This window comes from Gouania willdenowi, chromosome 18 (assembly GCF_900634775.1).
Source record: "Gouania willdenowi chromosome 18, fGouWil2.1, whole genome shotgun sequence".
Classification (NCBI taxonomy): Eukaryota; Metazoa; Chordata; class Actinopteri; order Blenniiformes; family Gobiesocidae; genus Gouania; species Gouania willdenowi.
Window position 1 is genome coordinate 14,597,583 of NC_041061.1, and position 13,244 is coordinate 14,610,826.

The 13,244-nt window shown below is 39.1% G+C and overlaps 1 protein-coding gene across 3 annotated transcripts in view; it reads right to left on the bottom strand.

The window, feature by feature from the left end:
• dhx15 (DEAH (Asp-Glu-Ala-His) box helicase 15) overlaps positions 1-13,244 on the bottom strand; it is a 53,839-nt gene that overhangs the window by 13,679 nt on the left and 26,916 nt on the right. The window lies entirely within an intron of this gene.

Consider the following 13,244-nt stretch of genomic DNA (forward strand, 5'->3'; position numbering starts at 1 on the left):
CACTGGTTTAGCTGTTAGTTTTGTACTTTTTTTTGGTGCCGATTCTTCACAGATATCGTTGTAATTACGAGAGAGCAAACAAACAGACAGTCTTAATACTTAAGATAAATCAAATTTTCACAAACGCATCATGCATATGGATAGATTAAAACAGATATGAAAGTTGAAGAGAATGGGGGGGAACAACGCTAAAAGAAAGTGTTGCCAACTTTGTTTAAAATGAGCAAACTGGGGTAGTTGTTTAGCTGTAGAGCTCTTTCTTGAAAGAAAACCATGTAACGTCAAAGTTTTCATGTGATTCAATGGCTATTGAGTAGTAGAGCAAAGAAAGCAAACTCCACACACAGACTTACAACGATTTAAACACAAATGCCTGATGTGCAAGTGCAAGATAGACCCCTACGCTAACCTAACAGGAAACTGTCTGTAAGGAGCAGGAAGTGAGAGATGAATGTTAATGAGTAGGTGAGATGTCTGGAGTTGCATTAGACAGCACGTTAGTGGAGAAGTAATCATGGCGGAGCTCATTTTTCATTCCCCTCTCAGCCAGTCTCAACAACTAATGCAATTACAAGGGAACTTTCTTCTTAATGTTTCAACACAAAAGGCCGTCACTGTTTGGTTAAAAGATTTTTCTCCCAGATGCAATTATTGACCTTTGACTCCCGAGAGCCGAGGCCAAATAACCAGTTGCATGTTAACTGAAAATTAGCTTTAAACAATCGTCAGCGGTGCTCGCTCACTTTCATTTCTTCTGAGTACCGCAAAAAAAAAAAAAAATTCAATTCCAAACAGCAGGGAGGCATTTTTTTTATGATTAGTAAATATTGATTTGTGGCATCAAACTACATTTCCCATCCCATACACAGTGAGCGCTGGTTAAATTACTTACCACGCCAATGGCTCGTGAGTGGCTCAACAAAAGGTTAAAATTTGTCTTCCAAGTACTGCTAGCATGATGATCCAGTGTGGAAATTCAATCTACACTAAACCCGGCCCATCCGAAAGTAAGTATTGACTGCCTCAATACACAAGAATCCGATACATTAACCGAGGACCAAATCAATGGAACGAAAGGCTAAAGGTACATTAAACTACATTGGCTTTGAAAAGTACTTCTTTGGAAATGTCACGAGGAAAATAGATCCCACCCAGGCAAGTCCCTGTGAAAATCGCTACTGATTTTTTTTTTTTTTCCATTTGGTTGTCTGGCTCACTCCGCCGCACTTGTGTTTAGTAAGCGGCGACAGGCCGGGAGGGAAATAAACTACATATTTGAGCATTTCACGGTAAAAGGAAGATCAAGGCTCCATTTAACATCGCAGATGAGCACAAACACACAAAAAGCCACCACCAGAGTTTGGAACTGTAAACCACGGTGGGAATACAGGTACATCTCAAAAAATTCGAATATCCTGAATATGTTTTGTCACTCATTTCAGAAAGTCAAACCCATATATAATATAGGCTCATGACACATTGAATTAACTATTTCAAGCCTTTATTTCTTGAAATTTTGACGATTATGGCTTACAGGTAATGAAAACCCAAATTTCAGTGTCTCGAAAAATTTGACTATTACATATGATCAATAAAAAAAAGGATATTTTAAATGAAAATGTAAGGCTTCTGAAAAGGATGTTCATTTCTATGCACTCAATATTTGGTTGGGCCTGAGTAGTTAGTTGAGAAACTAATGTCTGGCGACCCCAAAGGGGGTCCTGACCACAAGGTTAAGAACTGCTGTTGGATTCTATACACACAGGACTTGAGGTGTAACAGAAAAAAAGAAGGCATCTGCTATTGTTTAGTCTGTAGCTGGACTCTCTAGAGACGTCTCTCTGACCCGTCTATTTTCTCTGAGGTAGCTCTTTGACACAGCATATCGAAATTGATCCAGTGTAAAGAGATGTTATAAACCTGTCTAGGAACTCTCTCAGACCTGGAGCAGACTTCATTTGTTGCATCCAACAAGCTTCAGGTTTCAGCTCGCTCAGGAACTACTTAGGAAAAAACCTTTGGCCACGAGCAGATCAAAGAAATCAAAAAAAAAAAAAAAAGGTAATCCTCCTCCTCCTTTTCCTTCACCCCCCACTACTCCCAGTTATACTGGGCAGAAAAAGGCCAACCCGTGTGTTGTTGATGCAACCCAGCTTTTTCTGAGCGATGAGGGGGGGGCGGCGGTGGAGGTCAGTCACGTTTCACTGGAAGAATATAAAAGGGAAGGCAATAGCCAAGGTGATAGCGCTGCTATTGATGTAACCAATTTCATTCTCAAAATGGCGTTTGCCACAGTGGACGAGGAGAGATGGGTTTAATCTCAGAGGTGAGATGAAAACTATATTATGGTGAGAAGAGCGAGGAAGGAGGAGGAGGAAGGTGGGTTAGTCTCTCTCTCTCTCTCTCTCTCTCTCTCTCTCTCTCTCTCTCTCTCCTCTCTCTCTCTCTCTCTCTCTCTCCTCTCTCTCTCTCCTCTCTCTCTCTCTCTCATCTCTCTCTCTCTCTCTCTCTCTCTCTCCTCTCTTCTTCTCTCTCTATCTCTCTCTCTCTCTCTCTCTCTCGTCAAGCTTGACATGGCATTTTGTGTTTGGACAACATGACTCAGACAAACAGTACAGATGAACTATCACAAATCCCCTTTAATGCTGACAACACTTTTCCCCCACTTTGAACAACAAAAACATAAAAAAAAGCAAACTGCCTTGTAGTTGACATTTCCTAACAATCATCATGTTGCTTTTCCTCTCTGCTGAGTTCAGCGTATTGTCTAATTCAAACTCAGCCATTGTTCATTAATTGCTGCATTATTTGTACAGCTTTAGTCTTCAATAGGTGACTTAAATACATGTCAAGGCATTCGATGACTACAACTCTAACATTAGGCACATTAGAGTGGTTCACAAAATTCATTTTCACCAAACTTAGCCAGATTGCTTTTTGCCTTGTTCACATTGTTAGCATCTGTACCAAAAATTGAGTCAATTGCTGTGTAGGGGAACAAAAGAATGATTAATATTCAAAAATATTAATTATTAAATTTTTAATATGTTCGTTGCCAGAGGTGCCATCTAGAATTGAGTTTTAAGTGTCCTAGATCACTTTATTTTAATTAATTGTTACAGTTCCCTGTTTTGTAGTGGGTTCTTGACGTCAGAATAGAGGTTTAATAAAGGTTTAAATGTCAACAAAAACACAGCGTTTACAATATGTACATGTTTATTTTACAGGCTATTACCACGATGATAAATTAGGCAGTTTCACAATCATTCACAGTTATTTTGACTCATTGGTATCACACAAAATGTACATTTTAACACAGCTGTATGGTATCTACACATTTTGAGTGTTTTAGATGTTTGCGTGAGTTTGGGATTTATAGGGATTTCCTAACGCTCTGAGGAAGAGGAAGAAGGAAAATGGAAAGTTAAAGTAATGAAATTAATAAAACTTTACCAAAATGAAAAATATGGACTATGAATCTAGAATTTTCGATTGAGAGAATTTGTTAAGTTATAAACCACCTTTTTGCCAGAATTGTGTGTGCGTGCAGTTTTACCCTCCTTCGAACAGGCGTGATGATGACAGCTCCTTCTGCGTAACCAGCAGTGTGTGGGGAAAAAGCTTTTCCTGCGTTTTTCCGAAGACGTTTTCCGCTCATTCACTGTACGGGCCCGCGGGATACTGTCGGCCTGGCTGGGGTTCTGGTTCTCCTACACGGCACCACTTCTGGACGTCGATGGGTAGTTTAACTAACATGTTCTCAAATCAAAGATGCTAGAGTTCGTTAAAGCTTACTCATGGGAGGCTATAAAATTGATTTGTTCCAAAAATTAAAAAACTGCTTGGTTAATTTCACAAATGGAGATAAAACTTAAAGTTAGTCATTGTGAGAATGGCTGGTAGCCACTCCCTGACTAGAGAGAAGTTCAATCACTATCTCAAAAATTCAGCATTACTAAACTGAATAACATCTAACGGTTAAGTCAGATGCAAAGAGGAGGACAAGAGAGAAGTAAGAGAGGAGCACGAGCGTGGAGCAAGAGCCAAGCAAGAGAGTGTGATGGGGGAAGCGAGGCCTTTTATAAACATGTCAAGAGGTTATCTGATTGGTCACAACACATCTGCAGTGTGGGAATGAGTGAAACCTGATTGGCTGGCAGAAAGAAGCGGGAGGCTTAACTTTCCTGTAAAGAAGACAAAATGGTGTGGCTATCCCCACATGTGCTTCTTAAACAAAGAGTCATAAAACTAGATAGGGTGTTACCATGTTAGGTCTAAAATGGAGCATGGGTGTGTGCCAACTGCATGAACCCTTGAAAAATGACTTTCCATTGATTATCCCTTAAATGACTGATTTGAATGATTTCTAGCTTTAAGCATAACAAAGGAGGACAAATACACTTTTGATCAATGATCATGGAATATGAAGTTATAAACATTTCCCTGAAATGTGATTGCATTAGTGCTTAAACATATCAGATGGAGGCACACGATGAGTCTCTTTCCTGTAGACAAATGGTTAAAATCGAGGTCCCATGTCTGAAATTCGTTTAAATCACAGTTCTGCCTTTAAAGCATCAGATGGTGTATAGGTTTTATTTTTATTTCTTCCTTTTTAATCTTCATGTTGAAGAGGATGTCTCTGGTGTAGGGTGTCAGGTTACATCCCTGTTATCTCTGTGGGGTGTCTGTTCTTTGGGGAGGATGGGTGTCAGCAAAAAGTCTGCAGGCAGAAGGGCTGGGATTTGAAGAAATGTTCCTTGGTCCATTTTTCCATTGTCTGTTTTTGAGTCATAAAAGTGTAATAAAATTCCAAACGTGCGACAGTGTTTTTACCGCCTTTTGACCATCGACCAGGGTTCCTACATTCCCCCCTTTTCCGGGTAACGGCGAAATCCAGCGTCATTTCGGCGTTGTCCGGGAAACTTAGTGGACTCTGGTGATGACAGGTAAAAACAACACAGCACAACAATCTGGCTCTGGGTGGCTTTATGTGTTATTAACTGACTGCGTGTTAAGATTGTAGAATTTTCTGATGTTCCTAGCGTGGTTACGAGATAACGTGGGATTCCACAAAAGAAAGAAAAATACATGATAATAGTGTGTTAACACATTAATCATGTTTTACTACGTTGGATACAATGTCTCAATTGATGATAGTCTGAATTGTTAGGACTCTAAAGGTCTGACATGAGTTTCTAACTGGTTGATAATTTTGAGAACAAAATGATCCTATCGTTTGGGACAAATTACAAGATTGAACTAAATTGACAAGAACTCGAAGAGAGAACTTGTGATGTTCGTCAATAAGTGAGATTTGATCACTTTAAATGAATAACAAAAGCATATGTGTGTATTGTAAATTCGTGCTTCATGGGAAGACTTATAGTGGCGACTGCGTTCAGACGCATATATTATGTAATACCAGTATCTATAGTGCCAATGTTAATGCTGGGATATGTTCTGAATTATTTCTTTCATAATCAGATTTTACTGCTGGAGTATAATTTTGTTGATGCTTTTGTAGCTTTTTAACAGTGGGAACAGATACTATGGTTTAACCCTTATAGTATCGTTGAGTAAAGGTCATGTTGCTATTTAATATGACACAAACATTTTGAAGTGTTAAGTAATTTCTTTTCAGACAGATTTTTGTGTTACCTTATGTTTTGGTCCCGCCCATTGTTTATTGGGGGTTGTGAGGACATGTTGGGTTTAGCTATGGCACCGCTAGCTGTTCATTGATGCGAGCACTGCTTAAACAAAGCACAGGGGTTAGACTTGTATTTGTACAAGAGTTTAAAAGCTGTTTCACTTTTTCACCCCCCTTTGTTTGAATGTGGGCGTCAACGCTGGTGATGCTCTGTTTTAAACTGCTCCTAGTGTTGGTGTTGGCCTGTTACACTACGGATGAGTTAGTAGAACATGCACAGCAAAGAAACATTTTAGGTTTCAAAGTTTGTTGACTTAATGGGATAAACTTGGTTACTTTATCCATTTAAAATTTTAGCTGAATACCAAAGTTCTGAGTTGACAATTTAACGTTTGTTTTTAGAGCAAACTTTGCATGTTTTCACAAATTCTGCCGTGTCGAGGCCCATTTTTGGCCAGTAAGCGATCTTTTGAAGTTCTCGTTTTGTGGATTTTGTGTCTCTATGTTGATCGCTTGTGTTGTGTGCGTTCGCCATAAATTCCCCCCTGTACGAGTAAGGAAGCACAAGCGTGAAGGTAGTGGTTCTGTCATGAGTATGAAGTAGAACGTCATCAACAACACGCAGGTGATCTTTTGCTTCGAAGAGATCTTGAAGATCTGGGTACGAGTTGAATTCATGAGCTGATGGCTCACGGTCTATGAAGCCTGAAAGGAAATCAATCATAAATTGAATTGCTGGATCGTCCTCTTGGAAGAATTTCAAGTCACAAACAGTAAGAGAAGGCTGTGTGGGTGTTTGCTTGTGATGAGAGCTGTAAGACAAATGCTCAATGTCGCTGTACGCATGTACAGACGAAATGGGTGGTGGCTGGGGTCTGAGCGGTGGTATTTCACAGTGAGGCTTTGCGTGTGTTGGGCTGCTGTCAGTCTGGCTGTATTTTATCAGGCTATGTTCCGACTGTTGGTCGGGCTCTGGTCGGGCTATTTTAAACACCGGATAGTTGCCTCTGCTGACATCAGGCTGAAGCTCAAGTGGTTTGGGTGTTTCCCGTTGTGAGTAAAGCTCAAGTCTCTGGAGATCTACAAAGGCGTCAAAGCGTTCCAGTAGGTCCCTTCCTATAACAAATGAGCTGGAATGATCAGGTGAAATGCACACAGGATGAACAACGGCTGTTTGTCCAAAGTTGACGTTCACCAACATTCTTTTTCTCACAGTGACAGGTGTCTGATCATATGACATGATCTCTAGATGACAGTTTTCAACTTTAACATCTGCTGGGTTTGACATGTTGCAGAGAAGATAGAAAAGTTCACGTGGCATGATGGAGACGGTGGCTCCAGAATCGACTAATGCTTCATAATTAACGGCGTTGTTGAGGTAAGTGTCGACATAAAGTCTGTTGTTATTTCCCAAGCTAAGCTCACCTAAAATGCGTTTGAAGGGTGGATTTTCATCACCTGTAGGTGTGATTGGAGTGGGATCCAGCAGCGGTGCCGGATCTATTTGGGCTCTGTGTTGCATATCATCACGTGTGTCACTGCAACTGTCCCTGTCATTCTGGTAGGCGTGTCTGTTGGGATTAGACAGATTTTGGATCATTATTGTGGTATTCCTACCGTGTTCCGCGCATTTCAGACGTGAACGTTTGCGGTGTTCGTGGATCCGTGGTTTTGCATGCTCTCGGGTGCCCTGAAGTTCGTGACCTCCGTGAGGCACGAGCTGCGGATCCTTTTCTGAAAGAACAAAAGGTGAACTTGTTTCGTTATCATTTATCAGGTCATCGTCGGGTGGCCTGGTGTCAAATGCGTACACTTCCTGGTGAACCAATTCCCTGTGAGATTGGTCATTCAGCATGAAAGCACGGGAAGCAAAGGAACGCAGCTCACGGCTGGATAATTTCTTTGGATCCACTGCTGCATGTAAATGTCTGCTGGTGGAACTGTGCAGGTTTTTAAAGAAAAGTTCTTTGAAAAACTGTTCTTCTTCCATCATGGGCTCATTTTTCGGCCCGAAATAAACCTTTAGCAATCTGTTGTAGTATTGCCCTGGTCTTTCATTGGCTGCTTGGGTGATTGAATGTGCAGCAAAGTAGCCGGTTTCGAATTCATTTTTATTACAATATTCTTCGATCAGAATTTTGCATAAGGCTTCGAAATCATCACGAATATCAAGTGGCTGTCTGTCGATGAACAGACTGACTTGCTTGCTTGAAGAGGCTTTTATCACGTAGATTTTGTCACGTGAAGAAGCGTTTGGAAAACGTTCCAAGAAAAATTTCAAGTCATTGAGATAAGCATGAATTTCACCTGGATCGTCGAGATTTGGCTCGAACCTTGAGAGGTTCCGTGCTATTCGATCCAGATCTTTGGGTTTTGGATGAGACGTGTCATCCCACAGCTTTACAGGGTCAGGTGGTTTCGGCTCTTTCGGTTCACCTCCCTGCTGTGAAGAGAAAAGATGCAGTTCCTGCCGTGCTGTTGCTGATTCCATCTCAGCTTGATGCTGAAGCAGTCTAGCATGTCTGCATTCGGTTTCCGCATTCCGTATCTGTCGTTCAAGAGAGTCAATTCGTAATAAATAATTTTCTCTGATATGTGTTAGCATGCTGTTCTCATCTTTAAGAGCTGTCAATTCACGATTGGTGATTGAAAGTGTCTGAACATTTGCCTCATGTTTCAGTGTTTGCTCTTTTAAGAGATTATTTACATCGGTGAAATCTTCCTTGATGTATCTTACCTCGTGTCTGAGTGCATCATTTTCACCTTTCAAAATCTGGTTCTCATGGAGCAGATTTTCACTTTTATCCTGTTCTGAGGATAAAGACTCATCATCGCTGGTCTGTGGGTTGCTTTGAAACCTGTCAGACTTGTTCTGAAGCTTGTTTTGAAGCATCTGGTTCTGCTCCTGGGCCAGTTTCAGCTGTGACGTCATTAAGAGTGCCAACTTACCAAAAGCAAGAGTCAGGTCTGCGTTAGACCTGTTGGAATCAGAGGGAGACATGAGAGTTAAAAGCGAGCTGAGTTCGGTAGACGTTGGTGTACTACTTATCGGCTCTGGGGATGAGCTAGAAGTTTGGAGTGCACCCCTGAGGGCAGCTTCCAGCTGTGAAAGGAGGTTGGTGTCCAGGTTTGGACTGCTGGGAGAAAGGGAATCCATTTTGATTAGTGTTGATGTGTGTAAGCGTGGCACAATATAATGAGTGTGTGCGCCTGTGTGGGTTAAACCTTGGAGTTAAACGCAAACTGGTCGCAAAAGGTCAGTGATTAATAAATTATTCAGGTTAGAGCTGACTGTTTCTGAGAATTTATTAATCTGCGATAACAATCTCTGTGATAGAGGTGTTTAGTTTAGTTAAACTTCGAGAGTTTAAGAGGTGAACACAATCTTGGCTTTTAGTTGTATCCAAAGTGGTTAAGACTTGTATTTGCAAATAGTTTGAGTGACTAAAGTAAATACAGTCTGTTCAACGATGTTGTTCGGTGTTTCAATAGAACAATTTTAATTTTAGAAGCTTTATTTATCAGCTTATCTAGGAAGATTTTTGATTTACACAATTAAAGATTACAATCAGGTTATTTTCTGTGAACCTAATTAAGTTTATCTTTAAAGTTCTGTAGTTGCGTTTTGACAAACACATGCAGTTCACAATGTGACGTACAGGGTTAGTTCACTCATTAGTTTCAAAGAAAAGTTCAGATGGTTAATCTGTCTTTATGTAACTGATCTTATTAAAAGCTATTGAAAAATTCCCATACAAAGTTAAGATTATGTTCTTATACTTCAGATAAGGTTAAAATCTATTCCACTTAGAGGGAGATTAATTTCAAAGCAGTTATTTAAGTTTCTATTTGTGTCAAAGCACAAAGAAAAATTATTAAGGTCTTAATTTATTTTAATTAACAAAGTTAATCCTTAAAATATAGACCAGTAACTGTTCTAGCTGAAATACATTCTTGTTGATTTTATCTGGCTCAGTTAGAATTTTGACCTTAAAAGATTTCAAATAAAAATGATCGAATTTATTCGACTAAGAATAAAGTTTTTATTTGATTCTATTGTAAGTTTTGTCTTTTGCTTCAGTTGGTGTTAAATATTATTTTAATATTTATAACACATGTGTTTTAACTGATAAAATTGACTTAACAATTTAAAATTACCAATGTAAAATTCTGAAAAAATGTTTAAATGATTAAATTTAATTAATCTATTTATTTCAATGGCTTTTATAAGCGAGGAGTAGTGAGAGAATGATCTCTGTGTTAGGGCTTAGGGATTTCTTCTCAGAAAAATGATTTAAAAGCCTTCAGGCTGAAAATTAATCGAATATTGTTCAGTTGTACTTCACTGAGTTACAACAACGTCAATTCGTTTAAAAGTCAGCATGCACATTGAAGCTTGTTAGCAGGGTTAGCTGTAGCTTTGGTGGCTAATGTTAGCATGCACTTAGTCATGAATATCTTTGCGTAAACAAGTTTAATAGTTTCAACACAAGAGCGTCAGTTTACCACAAGTATATTAAATACTTTCAGAGCATTACCGGCGTTTCTAAGTGGTCAAATGTTCTTTAAAAATACTTATCAATGGTCACACCAAATTGCTGCAAAGAAACTTGGTGACCGGAAGTAAACAAAGGAAACAGGAAGTTCTCTTCTTCGTGTGATCTTTACCACTCAGTGAGAGCGCCTCCTTTGGCAAGGCAAGGCTACTCAGTTAAAACTTTGTTTAGAGTTTAAACACAAGTTTTACAATTAATTCTGTTTAGCTTGTGGATGCTAAATTATGGAGAAGTACAACTTGGTTGGAGTGACTGGGTTTTAAAAGGATTTTTTTTTTCAAATCCTCATTTAAAATCACAGTGTTCTCACACAGGGCTGAAATCTTCATGTATTGCTTTTTATGATGCTGTTCTTACACAGGCTTATTCTAGGAGCTCAGCTGAAGCATACACCGCAATGTCAACACTCACAGCAGCTATAAAGGGTTTAAACCTTAAGTTACAAGAATATTCTTTTTGCTCCGTGTTTCAGTCCGTTTAGACTACGTTTAAGCTAAAAAAAATTTTTTTTTCGAAACTGCACCAGTAACATGTTTAAGGAAATGCCTTTTTATCATCATCAGCTTGTGTTTCATAGGATTTTCTTGATCGGAAGTACTTGTTATGCTGCTCGGATCTATTTTTAGATTCAGCTGTGAACTCGTCAGCTCGAAGCGTATTTTCAAAATAAATGTCCGAAAATTGATAACATTATTTTATTTATTAAACTTATTCAACGTCCCATCTGGGGTGCCAATTATTATGTAGGGGAACAAAAGAATGATTAATATTCAAAAATATTAATTATTAAATTTTTAATATGTTCGTTGCCAGAGGTGCCATCTAGAATTGAGTTTTAAGTGTCCTAGATCACTTTATTTTAATTAATTGTTACAGTTCCCTGTTTTGTAGTGGGTTCTTGACGTCAGAATAGAGGTTTAATAAAGGTTTAAATGTCAACAAAAACACAGCGTTTACAATATGTACATGTTTATTTTACAGGCTATTACCACGATGATAAATTAGGCAGTTTCACAATCATTCACAGTTATTTTGACTCATTGGTATCACACAAAATGTACATTTTAACACAGCTGTATGGTATCTACACATTTTGAGTGTTTTAGATGTTTGCGTGAGTTTGGGATTTATAGGGATTTCCTAACGCTCTGAGGAAGAGGAAGAAGGAAAATGGAAAGTTAAAGTAATGAAATTAATAAAACTTTACCAAAATGAAAAATATGGACTATGAATCTAGAATTTTCGATTGAGAGAATTTGTTAAGTTATAAACCACCTTTTTGCCAGAATTGTGTGTGCGTGCAGTTTTACCCTCCTTCGAACAGGCGTGATGATGACAGCTCCTTCTGCGTAACCAGCAGTGTGTGGGGAAAAAGCTTTTCCTGCGTTTTTCCGAAGACGTTTTCCGCTCATTCACTGTACGGGCCCGCGGGATACTGTCGGCCTGGCTGGGGTTCTGGTTCTCCTACACGGCACCACTTCTGGACGTCGATGGGTAGTTTAACTAACATGTTCTCAAATCAAAGATGCTAGAGTTCGTTAAAGCTTACTCATGGGAGGCTATAAAAATTGATTTGTTCCAAAAATTAAAAACTGCTTGGTTAATTTCACAAATGGAGATAAAACTTAAAGTTAGTCATTGTGAGAATGGCTGGTAGCCACTCCCTGACTAGAGAGAAGTTCAATCACTATCTCAAAAATTCAGCATTACTAAACTGAATAGCATCTAACGGTTAAGTCAGATGCAAAGAGGAGGACAAGAGAGAAGTAAGAGAGGAGCACGAGCGTGGAGCAAGAGCCAAGCAAGAGAGTGTGATGGGGGAAGCGAGGCCTTTTATAAACATGTCAAGAGGTTATCTGATTGGTCACAACACATCTGCAGTGTGGGAATGAGTGAAACCTGATTGGCTGGCAGAAAGAAGCGGGAGGCTTAACTTTCCTGTAAAGAAGACAAAATGGTGTGGCTATCCCCACATGTGCTTCTTAAACAAAGAGTCATAAAACTAGATAGGGTGTTACCATGTTAGGTCTAAAATGGAGCATGGGTGTGTGCCAACTGCATGAACCCTTGAAAAATGACTTTCCATTGATTATCCCTTAAATGACTGATTTGAATGATTTCTAGCTTTAAGCATAACAAAGGAGGACAAATACACTTTTGATCAATGATCATGGAATATGAAGTTATAAACATTTCCCTTGAAATGTGATTGCATTAGTGCTTAAACATATCAGATGGAGGCACACGATGAGTCTCTTTCCTGTAGACAAATGGTTAAAATCGAGGTCCCATGTCTGAAATTCGTTTAAATCACAGTTCTGCCTTTAAAGCATCAGATGGTGTATAGGTTTTATTTTTATTTCTTCCTTTTTAATCTTCATGTTGAAGAGGATGTCTCTGGTGTAGGGTGTCAGGTTACATCCCTGTTATCTCTGTGGGGTGTCTGTTCTTTGGGGAGGATGGGTGTCAGCAAAAAGTCTGCAGGCAGAAGGGCTGGGATTTGAAGAAATGTTCCTTGGTCCATTTTTCCATTGTCTGTTTTTGAGTCATAAAAGTGTAATAAAATTCCAAACGTGCGACAGTGTTTTTACCGCCTTTTGACCATCGACCAGGGTTCCTACAGCTGCATATTTAAGGGTGTCACACTTTTCCACACTGTTGAAGTGTTTCAACTGTTCTAATGTTCTTAGTAATTTAGTATAAATACAGGGAGAGACTATTAATGACTATACTTCCCTTGATGTCGTTAAAGCTTCTGATTTCTGTGAAAAGTTACTCATTCTTTAATTGAGAAATGAAAATTATTTGTGCCACTCTTTACAGATGATATATTGGCTCAATTATTTTTATACCATTATATTGTGAACCACCCTAAAGTACATGAAGATCTTATATTGTTGCAATAGCCTGGTTAAAGCCTGTTTATAAATACACAGACAGATTTCATGACATTTTGATATCATTTTCGTTCATATGTTTGTTTTCTAAATAGCCTCTATTATGAGGAACATATAGGAAAACTGCAGAAAAGCACG